At 41.1% G+C, this 12,993-nt stretch overlaps 1 long non-coding RNA gene across 1 annotated transcript; it reads right to left on the reverse strand.

The window, feature by feature from the left end:
- Positions 1 to 1,792: 1,792 nt before the first annotated feature.
- LOC146561973 (uncharacterized) lies at positions 1,793 to 3,441 on the reverse strand. Its single transcript, XR_014894526.1, has 3 exons — positions 3,365 to 3,441; positions 3,212 to 3,287; positions 1,793 to 2,806 (listed from the first exon to the last, which is right to left on the reverse strand). It is a non-coding gene; the product is annotated as an uncharacterized LOC146561973 (long non-coding RNA).
- Positions 3,442 to 12,993: the final 9,552 nt, after the last annotated feature.

The raw sequence follows: 12,993 nt of genomic DNA on the forward strand, positions 1-12,993 counted from the left end.
TGTGGGTCTCAACATAACCAAGGTAGGGAACGTGCTGTCCACCTGCACCCTCAATCTCAAGCAATGCTTGAATGGGCTGAATGGGGAGATGTGCCAGCTTATCCTTGTGAAATGATTCGGAGATTGTAGTGACTTGTGAACCACTATCCATGATAGAGTTGCATTGCACACCCTCAACCAAAACAGAAGCTGAACAACGAGGACCTATCAGACCGGGTGGCAAGCGGGATTGGGAACTGAAATCTTGAACCGTTGTCTGGGTCTTTATTTTGCTCTGAACACCAATTCTTTGGTCACTTGAGGCGGGACTAATGCTGGTCTCAGCTCCTGGACGTCCCACAGCAGGAGCCGCTACAAGTTTAAAGCAAAAGGCTCAGTAACCTGTTGGGCTTGGAACCTTCCTTGCTTTTCCTTTAACTCAGCATTCTTCTGGCGGACTAGTGCCTGGTTGGGTTCATTTGGGCATCGAGCGGCAATGTGGTTATCTTCACCACATCTAAAGCAGAACCATGCCTTTGGCATAGAGGGAACCTTAACTGGTCTCCTGGCACTGCTATTTCTTGCCGCAAGGAAGTCTTTGCCACTATTATTCTCTTTAGGACATTTTTGGTTCTGAGTGAGCTCTCTGAGTTGTTTAGACAACTCATCTATTTTGCTTTCAAGTTTAACAGTTTCTTCTTGCCTCTGTTTTAACGCTGCACTAAGCTCACTGTCAAAAGGAGAATTCTTGGACCTTTGACTCAGTTTCTCTACCTGCTTTGAAAGCTCATCCATTCTCCTCTCAAGCTTAGATGCTTCGCTCTGCTTTGCAGTCTGTGTCGGAACGGGCTCATCATCATAGGAGGGTACATCAAAAATGGAGTGGGCATGTACAGCTGCTTTTGTAGCACCCAGATGTTTTTTCATCCTGTCTAGCTTTGCAGATCTACGACCTTCCTCGGTCCTCAACATAAGGAGTAGATCTGGGAATGTTGGTGGACTGTTCTTTTTGTTTTCTAGTTGGAGAGCTATAATGAGACTCTGGTCCCAGCAGCCTCTAATAAACTGTCTGAGTAGGTGTTCGCTCAAACTTTCGACAGAGACTCCCCCTCTAGAAATAGCTCGAGTAAGGAGGCTATGGAGTCTGTTCAAATATGCTGAGGGCTTTTCTCCGCTATTCTGGTTGGAGCTGAGAAAGGTTGCAAATAACTCTTCTCCGTCCTCTACAACACTGAAAGCGGAATCGAGCTGCCTAACATAAGCCCTGGGTGGTGAACTCACACCAAGCAACTTAACAACATCGGCTGCTGGACTTAGCAAACTTTCAAGTATTTTCCTAACCTTTTGCACATCACTAAGAGAGCAATCACTGACAAGAAGGTCCACTTGTGTGCGCCATGTTTCATAGTCTACCTCACCATTGGGCCTAGGAGCACGGCCAGAAAAGGTGCGCAGTCTGGTTTGTGTAGACCACGGGGCTGTTGAGTCATTTCTGATAACGTGCTCAACGACAACTTTTTGAATCTGAGGTGGGTTAAGGAGACTGCGGTCGATATTAACAGGGTTCACCACAGCACTATCAGGTGCATTGTGGGTCTGTGTGTAGTGATTAGGTTCATCATGATCACTAGCTACAATGTCATGGAGGGATGTGTCACCATCCTGAGCTGTGTGTGGCTGTGTGTCAGGAATCTCAGAGTTATGTCGAACTTCTTTGACCTCACTCTGAATAACACTCAAGAAACCTGCTTTACCACTATCTCCAACAGCCTTCAGTTCTTCTAAATATCTACGAGCTAACTCCTTGCCTACCCCTTCCTGAGCAACATCTCGAATGGTTTTGACAGACCAACCGATAGCAGGATCCTTGGGGCTCGGCAAGTCGCCTAAGATCTGGGGGTTGATCTTGGAAATGGCTTGATCGGACAAATATTGTATCAGGACTCTACCCTCTGGCTGGTTTGATTCATCTGGAATTCGAACTATCCGAGAAACTTTACCATTTACTGAAAAAACACTAGCAATGTCATCATCTGTGTAAATCCCTTCAACGCCAGTCACAAAAAGTGAGCACTGGCCATCTACATCAAAACGTCTGCAAAGATCCATGTCCAACACAATAGGGTCAAGGAAAAGAGGTAGGTGTTGTGAGCTGGAAAGTCAAGGTGCTACTTTTCACCAATCTCCTGGCTGGCTCGCCACTTGTAACGCAATCTGTACTTACGCCAAACCTTTAATGCGTGGAAATCAGGACTGTTGACCTTGGGCAGTTCACTAGGTGTCGGTGTCATCAATTTCACCCCGATGTTTAACCCAGAATCACAGTTTCTCTAAAAATAGGTTACAAGAAATCAAATGTATCCCAAATACCTGTATCCTGTCAGAAGCTAGTTTCGTAAAGGAGATTGGTAGTAGCTGCTCCACCACAGGAACAATAAGGCTTCCAGCACACAATGGACACCACACTTACTTAGCATAAACACATTTATTTGACACAATTTTAAATAACAAACCCCCTTTTTTTTGTAGTGTCTTTCCACTCAGTGTCATAAGAAAAATAAAATAAATAAAAACAAATATGTATCCTTTAAGGTCCTTTGGCCAAAAGAAAATCACCTGAGCTCAGGGAAAAATAAAGCGCATCGTTGGGGCCCTTTGAATTGTTCCTACCGCTCTGTTGGAACGGTGTAGCATCCAATAATAGCATCCAGCAAGCAGCAACGACCATCTATTTGCCAGGACGGTTCGGCAGAGTCATCAGATGAGGACTTCCACAAGGCAGTTCATCCAGTAGGATCCAGGGCACCAAAAGGGCAAACAAACCAGCCTACACACAAGTGTGCAGAAGAATTAACTGAAATGTTCATAAGTCTCAGTACCACTGACTCAGTGTCCATGTCACTAACGGCTTATTTAACAGACTTACCATTATAATAATACAGGTTTGTCAAAATAAAAATATAACAGAACATAAATGCAGTTAACAATGCTTATCAATGCTGTTCTCTTAGGCATAACATAATAACACTGTAACTGACCTCGTGTCGGCCGCCATTTCAGGACATTAGCTAGGCTCACTTAACGGCTAGCTTGCTAACAGTCAGCCAATAACACACGTTATACAATATTTAGCCTCTTTCTTAACAACATGACAGCGGTAGATTTGATACCTCGCTGCAGTATAATAAGGCACAAAACATTTCATACGAACATGAGCTGCACGCTAACTCACCAGAGGAGTTCGTGTAATGGCGAATGCTGTCGGACTCAGCTCCGCTTCACGTTTGTAACCGCTACAAGACTTTTTCCTAACAACATATTAAATCATTAGCTTCACATATAAAGGTTTTAAAACTATTTACAGCAACTCAAATGTCTACTGTACCCGAATTTCCAGCTCGTAGAGGGCACGAGAGCAGCATGCGCCTCATCGGACGAACGGAAGGAAAAACTCTGTAGCTGGACTAGAGAGGGGCTATGCGCAGAAATCCCATACTCAAACAATGATCTGGGTTACAAAAGCACATCAGTGAGCTATTTCAATGCTGATGAGCTCTCCTTCTGCAGCTCCTGCACTCTGTATAAAGGTATGTGACTCCTTAGGTCCTCTTTACTTACATTTCTGTATCAGAAGCAGCTAGCAGTGCCCACAGTCTGTAGTTAGTCTCGCAGCTGGACAGAACATAACAGTGCATATCTGTGTTCATTTTAGGTCTCAAATTCTCCATCAGTTCTCTTAATAAATAGACGGCTTCTTATCATGCTGCCTATTAAAAATGACAATCACTGCTGTGGGAGCTCGCATAGCCCTGACAAAAGAATCATGTGGGTGATGATGAGACTGTGTTCTCACCTTGACTGAAAAGGACAAAAAATAAATAAAATAAATGAATAACAGTTCACATGTTATGGTGTTTGTTTCCATAGAGACTAAATGCAGAACAATAGCTCTCAAATGAGCAATCTCACATACATGAGAATGGATCCTTCTATCTGCAATCACGCACAGTTTTAATTTTACATGAAAGGAAAAGAAACATGGTATCGCATTCATCGGTGCAAACAAAACAGCCGAGGTTAAAATAAAGCTGAAAAAAGCCCCAAAACTTTCTGTTGGCTTAATATCTAAGCACCACAAAGTGTGGAAGAGAAATGCAGCTGCATAGATTCATACATTTAAGCCCTGCTGTGGCATTAGATGCGTAACATCACCGGCTTCATTAGTCTGTGGGAGTGACAGCATTCTGTCATTCAGATGTTGGATCTTCCTTGTGTTAATGTTCCCCAAAGCTTCCATCAGACATGCCAAAGACCATGACTGACAGGAGAGCCACTGGTAGTAAAGCATGCAGGATAGTGATTTTGTATGTGCCCATCTGCTAATGGCACTACGTGCAGCTGAGACTGCCAAAAGTGATATGGAAATTTAAGGTTACTTTTGTGACTTCTTGCACAAAAGTGCCCATCGTCCTCTTTCAGACACGAAACCAAGGGGCTTTTATTCAAATGCTGTGCTTAATCATGGGGAAAAGATCATTTCCTGTATACTTTATTTTAGTTATTCTCTTTGATGGTACTTTATAATTCTACTAAACTGCTGAAGAGGAGAAAAAAATGTTACTTTGCACATTAAGATTCACCGCTTGATTGAATTTTGATGGCAAACAAATAATGAAAAATGCAAATCCTCCATCTATAACAGTAATAATGATTTAATTACATTACGGCTGGTTCTCTCCAAGGTTTCTTCCTGTTAAAAGGGAGATTGTCTTTCCCACTGTCACCAAGTGGCTGCACATAGTAGGTTGCCTGATTGTTGCGGGTTTTTCTCTGTATTATTGCAGGATCTTTGCAATATAAAGCATCTGTTTTGAGGTGACTGGCGTGATTTGGTATCTTTTACGTAAACTGAGTATATATTGCAGACCTTGTACATTTATCTTTGACACTATGACAACTGCTATTGTTTTTCTATAATTACCAACTTTAGCCCATTGTTTACAAAAGACTGAACGACTATGTGTATACAGTCACCAAGAGCTACTATTGTAGCTTGTCACAGTGCTGTAGAGTTTGTTTAGTTTTCACTCAGCTTGTATGTTTGGGTTCACTCACACTGCTCCAATCAACCCTGTCTGCTGCAGTTGTTTCCAGAGAAAAGCATTTTTAATACCAACTGTGCATGACCTTCTCAGCAGCACACAGTAAAGGTTCACAAAGTCAAAGAGGCCAATAATTTTATCCAGAGTTAGTAGATAGTGAAGTGACAGTGTGGCTCCAACAAACTGCTGTGTGTCTGAAAAAAGTTGCAAAAGCTTTTGACCAGTTTCACTGAAGAACGCCAGGTTGAGAAAAGAAAAAGAATATATACTGTGTGTGGTGTGCATCTCGAAAGACCTGAGTTCATCAGATTTCCTCTTCTGTGCGGGAGGATAGCAGCTCATAGCTGTACTAGTCAGACCTACCAGAGCAGTCCCAACTCTTTAACTGACCTGTCTGCAGGAGAATTTCACAGCTAGCAATAATAATATAGCAAGCATGTTTTGAACAATTAAAAATGATGCAGAGGCTTAATATTGTCATAGGATTATGGTTTTTATTTTATAATTTTATAGAAAGCTTTAATCGTAATATTGCTACTACTACTGTTACGGGCCACTCAGGCCAAAGCAAAATGGTGGATTCAAATGCAGACGCAATAGCGACAGCGGTCACAAGAGTCTTTATTCCTAACAACAAGTACTACAAGGGAACTGGAGCCGACTGTTTGGTCCACAGGGAAGAAGGCCAGGACTGCTGAAAGTCTTTCACTTAATGGTAGAGTGAACGAGTCCTTGTTTTAGGGGGAGCCGCTGGTCTGTTTCTGTTGTTTTTTGTGTTTTTTGGAGGAGTGATTTCCAGTGGAGCAGGCAGGCAAGCAGTTCTGGTAGGAGTTTGCAGGAGAAGAGCACCAGCTCTGCAGAGGAAGGTAGGCTGAGAAGGTAGGTAATGTGCTCTTTAGTCAATGAGGTTTATACCACAAACAGGGCAACTGAAATGTTGGGGCAGAGGAAAATAAGCTACATAGAAACAACAGTAGTGAACGGATTTAACACTCAACAGGAGTAGACTACCTGGCAAAGAGCGATTACTCGCTGAAGCTGATGAGAAACAGGTGGACCCGGCCACAGAGTGGGAACCAAGACTCCATCCCGCAGGGTGAAGGGAACGCCTGCCCATCCCACAACATGGACTCAGAGGAGGGACAGACTCCAAACCACAACAAAGTAGTGCAGACTATGACAGCTACCAAAGTCATAGTAGTAAAGTCAGTCTCTGACACACAGGAAATCTGTAATTAATGAAAATTATGTATGTAACTGTTCTGTCCTGCTTACTAAGACATATTATTTATTTATTTATTTATTAACCTTTATTTAACCAGGAAGATCCCATTGAGATTAAAAACCTCTTTTTCAAGGGAGACCTGGCCAAGATAGGCAGCAGCAGATGTCTCACAGTTACAGAAATTACTCAAATATCTTAGCAAAAGCAGTTCAGCCCTTTCCTCCTGTCATCATCCTGGGTCTTTGATCCAGCATTTAGAGTTTTGTAGTATTTGGTTTAATATTTGGGGTCTTTAGACTTTAGTTCTGGTTTTGTACTCTAGTTTCTGTCAAAGATTTTAATATTAGTTTGTATGTGCTTTTTTTGTGCTTCAGTTTAAATTTAGCCTCTCTAGTGTTCCATTGTATATTGTATGTTGTCAAGTATTGACTCTGTGTTTTGCTGTTTATTTGCTTCCTGATTTGTCCCTTCTTTAATTTTGGTTCCTGTCTTTTTGCCTTGATCATGTTTAGGTGGGTTTTTCACCCCTGGTGTTTCCTTTATGCTGTATGTAGATATCTATATTATCTATGTGTATTACACACCTTAGTTCCCCTTCAGTCATTGTAAGAACATTTCTTTTGTCTTTCTTATATTTATTTGCTTTTGCTTGATGACTTTGAATTTAGGTTTTTGTGTTTTTCTGTTATATCCATGGTTTCTGACTCACATTACACTGTCTTGCCTGTACTTTAACAGTCCCTTACCACCCTCTGTATTTCTTGCACTGACTTGAAAATCAGCCATGTTTGAAACACTGAGCCACTTGTCTGAAAAATGAAGATCACACAAAATGTAACTGTAAATTTTTAAAATATAAATGTACATGAGACAAACCAAACGGAAGGGCAAAATTGTCAGGACACATCTCAGCCCAAAGTGTAGCATCCTTGGCTGAATGATGGTCTTTTATACTGATGCTTCACAGATGTTTTATTGGAAAAGTTTTTATTGAAACATTCAGTGAAGACACCGTAAGAGCTAGGAGCAAAACAAAACCAACAATATTACTACTATAACATCAAAATATCAAGGAAACAAAGTTCTCCTGCTCACATATAGCATATACATCAAATTTACATCACTTAATTCATTATATCACCTCACTAACTTACAACTACACATAAAGGTCAAGGATAACAACACATAAACTCTATTAAACAACATTTTGATTGCACGTAACTTATTCTGTTAAAGGAAACATTAACAAACTTGTGCCACTGTCAGCAAGGTACAAATTGGCAAAGAAAACATAGATATTTTTCACTTTATTTACCATATCCTAAAACAAACGTTACTAACAAGCCCTTTAACGGTTTCAAAATAAAAGCATGGATTTCAAAATAAAACCGAAGTACCTTTCAAACAAACGTAAAAAATTTTACCAAATTTAAAGGTCCTTTACACAAAGAAGAATGCACGTTTCAAAGTCCATTTGCACCATTTGGACCAAGCATGACATCTGAGGGCTAAGTGAGTGTTTGCTTCTCCACTAGCATATGCCTTACCTCTGTCACCATATCAAACACATATCGACAAGTGGTGTTGCAGGCTTTACAGCCTTTAGGTCAGATGGAAGATAATGAAAGTGAAAACTAAACAGTAATCACTTTTCTCCTTATTAACCTTGCAGTCAGTCAGGGTGGTCTTTGATGGTCTTTGATGTTGTAATTCCACTGGGATCCCCTTTGAAAAAAGTTTCTAAAAGGATTATTTTTGGGGTAACTGAGTGCATACAAAATACTTAAACTAAATTAGCCAATCATTCAGATCTTTATATACAGGTGTATAGTATAATGGTAATGTACATCTGGACTTGCATCATGGGCAACAATTTGGAAACAACAAAACAAAAAGCTGCACTCACGCAGAGTTTTGCCTTAGAATCTCCTAAGCACGCACATACGGACTCACATACCCACAAATAACAGAAATAATCCATGGGAATATTGTAGCATTGCCATCAAAGGATTACAACATCAAGGATTGAATTTGGAAAAGAAGATAATTGTAGATTTAGTCCATCCAAAGAGTTTAGGTTTTTCAGGGTTTTTAGTTGTTAAAAAACTGTTTCTCAACTGTCCTCATACCACCCTATGATGACACGAAAAAAAGATTAATACACACACACTATATTTGTGTGTGTGTGTGTGTGTGTGTGTGTGTGTGTGTGTGTGTGTGTGTGTGTGTGTGTGTGTGTGTGTGTGTGTGTGTGCGTGCGTGTGTGGGTCTAGGCAGTCCAGGCATGAACTCGTAGGCAGTTTGCATCAAGTTTGAGTGGTGCAAAGACATCTAGATTCTGCATTTGGAGATGTCAGTGATAGTTGGCGGGGCAGCGCTTCTGGTCCCCTTGTGAAAGGTTTCTTCTGATTGCATCATTGCCAGTCTTCGCACTTCATCGGAGACCCTAAAACATGCAAACGTATACAAAGGCTGCCAGGCTGTTGCCTCGGTAAGACAAAGACAAGTGAGAACAAAACAAAAACACATTTCCTTGATGGCGCTCATGGGTGCTTTCTAAACACATCCTAATTGTCCTCCTTTTCATAAGCTTCCAATAATCTCTTCTCCACTAAGGAGTGATTTTTTTTCTCCTGCACACTGAAACTGTGATTTATATTCACGTCACGTCACCTTGATGGTAGGCTTAATTCAAATTGTCATGCAGAGATCTAAACAAATCAGAGCAAAACACAATTTAGTCAGAGAACAGTGACGTAAGTAGCTTGTCTTTCACACACACAGGGACAAATAGATCTACCACTACAGGCAATATTTAAACATTTTACCACATTGGGTAAGAGATGATGACAAAGGAAAGAAAATGTGGAGGTAAAAGGATGCAAACAGGAACACAGAGGTAGCGAGGAAGGACGGGGGGGGGGATCGATAGGAGGAGAAAGTAAGAAGCAGACACAAGTGGTGGTGGGGTGGGAAGAAGAGGAGTGGAAGGGGAGTGTGGGGGCTTGAGTTGATTTCTATGGCTGTGCTTCCCTCCCAGTTGAGACGGGGTGGAGACAAATAGACAGGGAGGCGTTTGAAGTCAGGACGGGCTTTTCTTCACTGTGAGCCCATATCTGATGGCAAGGAGAAGGAATATGATGGGGGATGTGGGGGTGTTGAAGTGCACTGGGAGACTGGGGAACAAGAGAGTAACAAGGTTGTTAATATTAAATGGATAAAATGAGAAATGGAAGAGCTGCGCCGAGGAAAAACAAGAAGTGATAACAAAGAGCGTGAAAAGAGAAGGTGAAAGGGAGATGAGGCGAGAAGATGGGAATTTTTCTAACAGAGCTTACAGAGAGCCTATTTGGCAGAGAGAAGCCAGAGATAGAGATGCTTTCCATATTCCAGGAGGCATTTAGCACCCATGTGCCTCAACCTGATTGAATTTTAAATTCCTTTACAATGTATGGTTTATTAGCATGCTAATATATATATATAGCATTAGAATTGCTGGCTGCCTGCAGAGATTCTAGTTTAGCACTTCAGGATTGGCAAGCAATCATAGGGCTGTTGCAAATTGTTACAATTAAACATATTAATAGGGCTCAGATTACGCTACTATCCACATAATCACATTGCTTACAGCGCTTATCTGGTGTGATGGCTTTCTGTGAAACTGCTCTCCACCTCAGCTGTTATTACCCAGCCTCGCATGAGGAGCTAATCTTTTGTCATTACACTATCACACAATATCTGTTGCTGCTGCTAAAGTCAATAAAAACCAATTAGGCGTCCTTTAGAGAGAAGCTTTTTCTTCTATATGCATGTGTAGTGTGCCATGGTGTGCGTAAGGTGCAGACTTTGTTTGTGTAGTCTATCTCCAGTCGAGATATGAGACGAGTGGCAGCAGGGAGCTCTGAGAGAAAGCAGAGTGCTGCAAAGCAAAACGATTTCTGCTTCACTCCCAAGTTCAAGAGCTGAGGCCTTATTCGTTTACTGACTGTTAGTCCTTTATACAGTAATTCTATTGTATATTATAGTATGGTAGGCTTGGCATATATTGCATTTTGTTTAAAAGTGAATAGCAGTATTGTATGCTGCGGTATTCTGCACTTATAGGTACAGGTAGCTAGGAAAAGAACAATGCTGGCTTTTACTGTGATCTATAGATAATATAGTGCAATACTATACTATTGCACTACATTACAAGCTTCTATTCCAGTGTTCATTCACAGGTATATTAGTGGCCACACAAGAATATATGGCAAGTCATTTCACTATATTTATTGTTTAATCCATGTGGAAAAAAAGGTCTCATCTACAATCAACATACTAGTGGGCGATCCCGTCACTGATATTTGAAAATTTCATTTTAAGGCTGCTAGGTTGCTATCCCTATCCACAGCGTTTCCATAGTTGCCACCTTGTTGGCTAGGTGGCTGCTGTGGGGGTACTTGATGTTACTCAGCTCAATTTTATCTGACAACCATACATGTTCCATACTGACACTGGCAGTGCTGCCACTCACTGCAGTGCCTGCGACAATAAAAATAAAAAAATGAGGTATCTCTACACTCAGCTTGCTCGATGGCCAGGAGCAGTGTGAGCCTATCTGCAGGACTGTTAGTTAAATAAACAATGTTCCAGCATTTTCTCAGGAAAAAGTTCAAATTTAAAATCATAACAAAACTATAAATCATCCATTCATCGATTTTCTTCCACTTATCCGGGGCCGGTTGTGCATGATGGTGTCCAGGGTCTACCCCAGACACCTCATGTAGGACGTGACCACATCACCTGGCTCCTTTCGATGTGGAGGAAAAGCTCTACTCTGAGTCTCTCCTGAATGACTATCGCTAAGAAGCTACTTATTACTTCAACTGCCCACTTGTAATGGTACTCCTGCACCATCGAGAGCATCCTGACGGGAAACACCTGCACCTGGTTTGAATTAGATTTATAAGGACTTTAACAAGTATTATTTTTTATTATATATTTACCCATTAATAGTTATTACAATCGTTATTAAGGTAAGGTATAAATAACTACTAAGTAAAGTTTAATAAGCAATCAATTTACTACTTGGACTAGTATAGTATATGTATGGGGCTCTGAATTATATACATACTATACACAGTGTTGGAGAGTAATGGAATAGATGTACCGCCATTACATATTTAAAATACAAAATATGAGTAACTGTATTCCGTTACAGTTACCGTTTTAAAAGGTGGTATTCAAAATACAGTTACTTTGTTGAAATAAAGAGATTACACGGCGGTCTGTTCCTGTTTCATATGTTAGGCTATGCCCTCTGAATTTTTGGTAATTCCACTCCAGTGGAAACCCAAACAAAACGCGCATTAAGAGGCTCTAGTGCCTGTGTCTCAATCTCGCGGCCCATGCCACCTCATTATGTGGCCCGCATAATAACGTGAAGAAATATTTTGTGTGATTTTTTTCGGAGGAAAATACGAAACAATAAGTTCCATTGAAGCAGCCTTTCAACGCCTCTCTCTGTCTCTCGCTAGCAAAGTTGACCCAGACAACAAAGTAAAGCTAGTTTTCGGCTACGAGCCCAAAATAGAACCCAACGTATAAGCCAGAGGTCCCTTTATTACGGTCCAGAGCCGCGGACCTGTTTTATATATGCGCGGAATAGTTTTCTATACAAGATCACTGCTAAAAGTGTAGCCTTACCTAATGTCCACCCTACTGTTACTCATTTATATTAAGATTTAAAAATCTAGTTGGTATTGGTATGGCAAATAACCTTCAGTAATAGTAATAAATCACACAGCAATAGTACATTCATGTAGTTGTAAAAATCTCGATAATATATTAAGCAATCCAAAGTATTCTGTTACGTTACTCTCACTGAGTAACGTAACAGAATACGTTAAAAAGTACATTTTGGGGCATGTATTCTGTAATCTGTAGTTGAATATGTGACACACTGTAATGTGTGGTCACATTATGTGATTTAATTTTTGTATATTGTATAAGCTTTTAGGTGTAGTTTTGTTAAGGAAGGGCCTTAATCTTGTGATTTTTGTTGGAGAGCCAACATGTGGTGTGATCCCTAGTTACGGCACAAGGGGGCACTTCCGCCCTAGTGAGATGGTTTAGTGCAGCGGTCCCCAACCTTTTTTGCGCCACGGACCGGTTTATGCCCGACAATATTTTCACGGACCGGCCTTTAAGGTGTCGCGGATAAATACAACAAAATAAAACTAGTACCAGTACCGAAAAAAGAAGATTTATTCATAACACACGTGAAAAGACGCAACGATAAAAACGATAACAAAATAACGCTCAAAACCGAAAAAAACCCCCTGAAAACCATACATTTCACACCTGAGCCTTAACTCTCACGGACCGGTACCGGTCCGAGGCCCAGGGGTTGGGGACCGCTGGTTTAGTGTGACGCTACTGCTCGTCTTCAGATCTGGCAGAAGCGAGAGAGGAAACACACTACCTGTCGTCCATCTCATGATATATCTGTTTTTTTCAGGTTAGTAAGTAATAAGGCCACACATGTGGTCCACATAATTTACATGACAAATAAGGGTAAAACCCAACCAGCAGTTCGTTTTGCTGAGATCTGTATTCGTCTGTTTTGCTCGTTGAAATGTGTTACGATCGAGAGTAGGAGCTAGCTTAGCTCGCCACATCCTGGAGTAGCTGTCGGCTTTGTTGTTT

This window comes from Mchenga conophoros, linkage group LG12, assembly GCF_057382185.1.
Source record: "Mchenga conophoros isolate Kocher_MC1m ecotype Shallow Benthic linkage group LG12, M_conophoros_male_GT1.1, whole genome shotgun sequence".
In the NCBI taxonomy this organism is placed as follows: Eukaryota; Metazoa; Chordata; class Actinopteri; order Cichliformes; family Cichlidae; genus Mchenga; species Mchenga conophoros.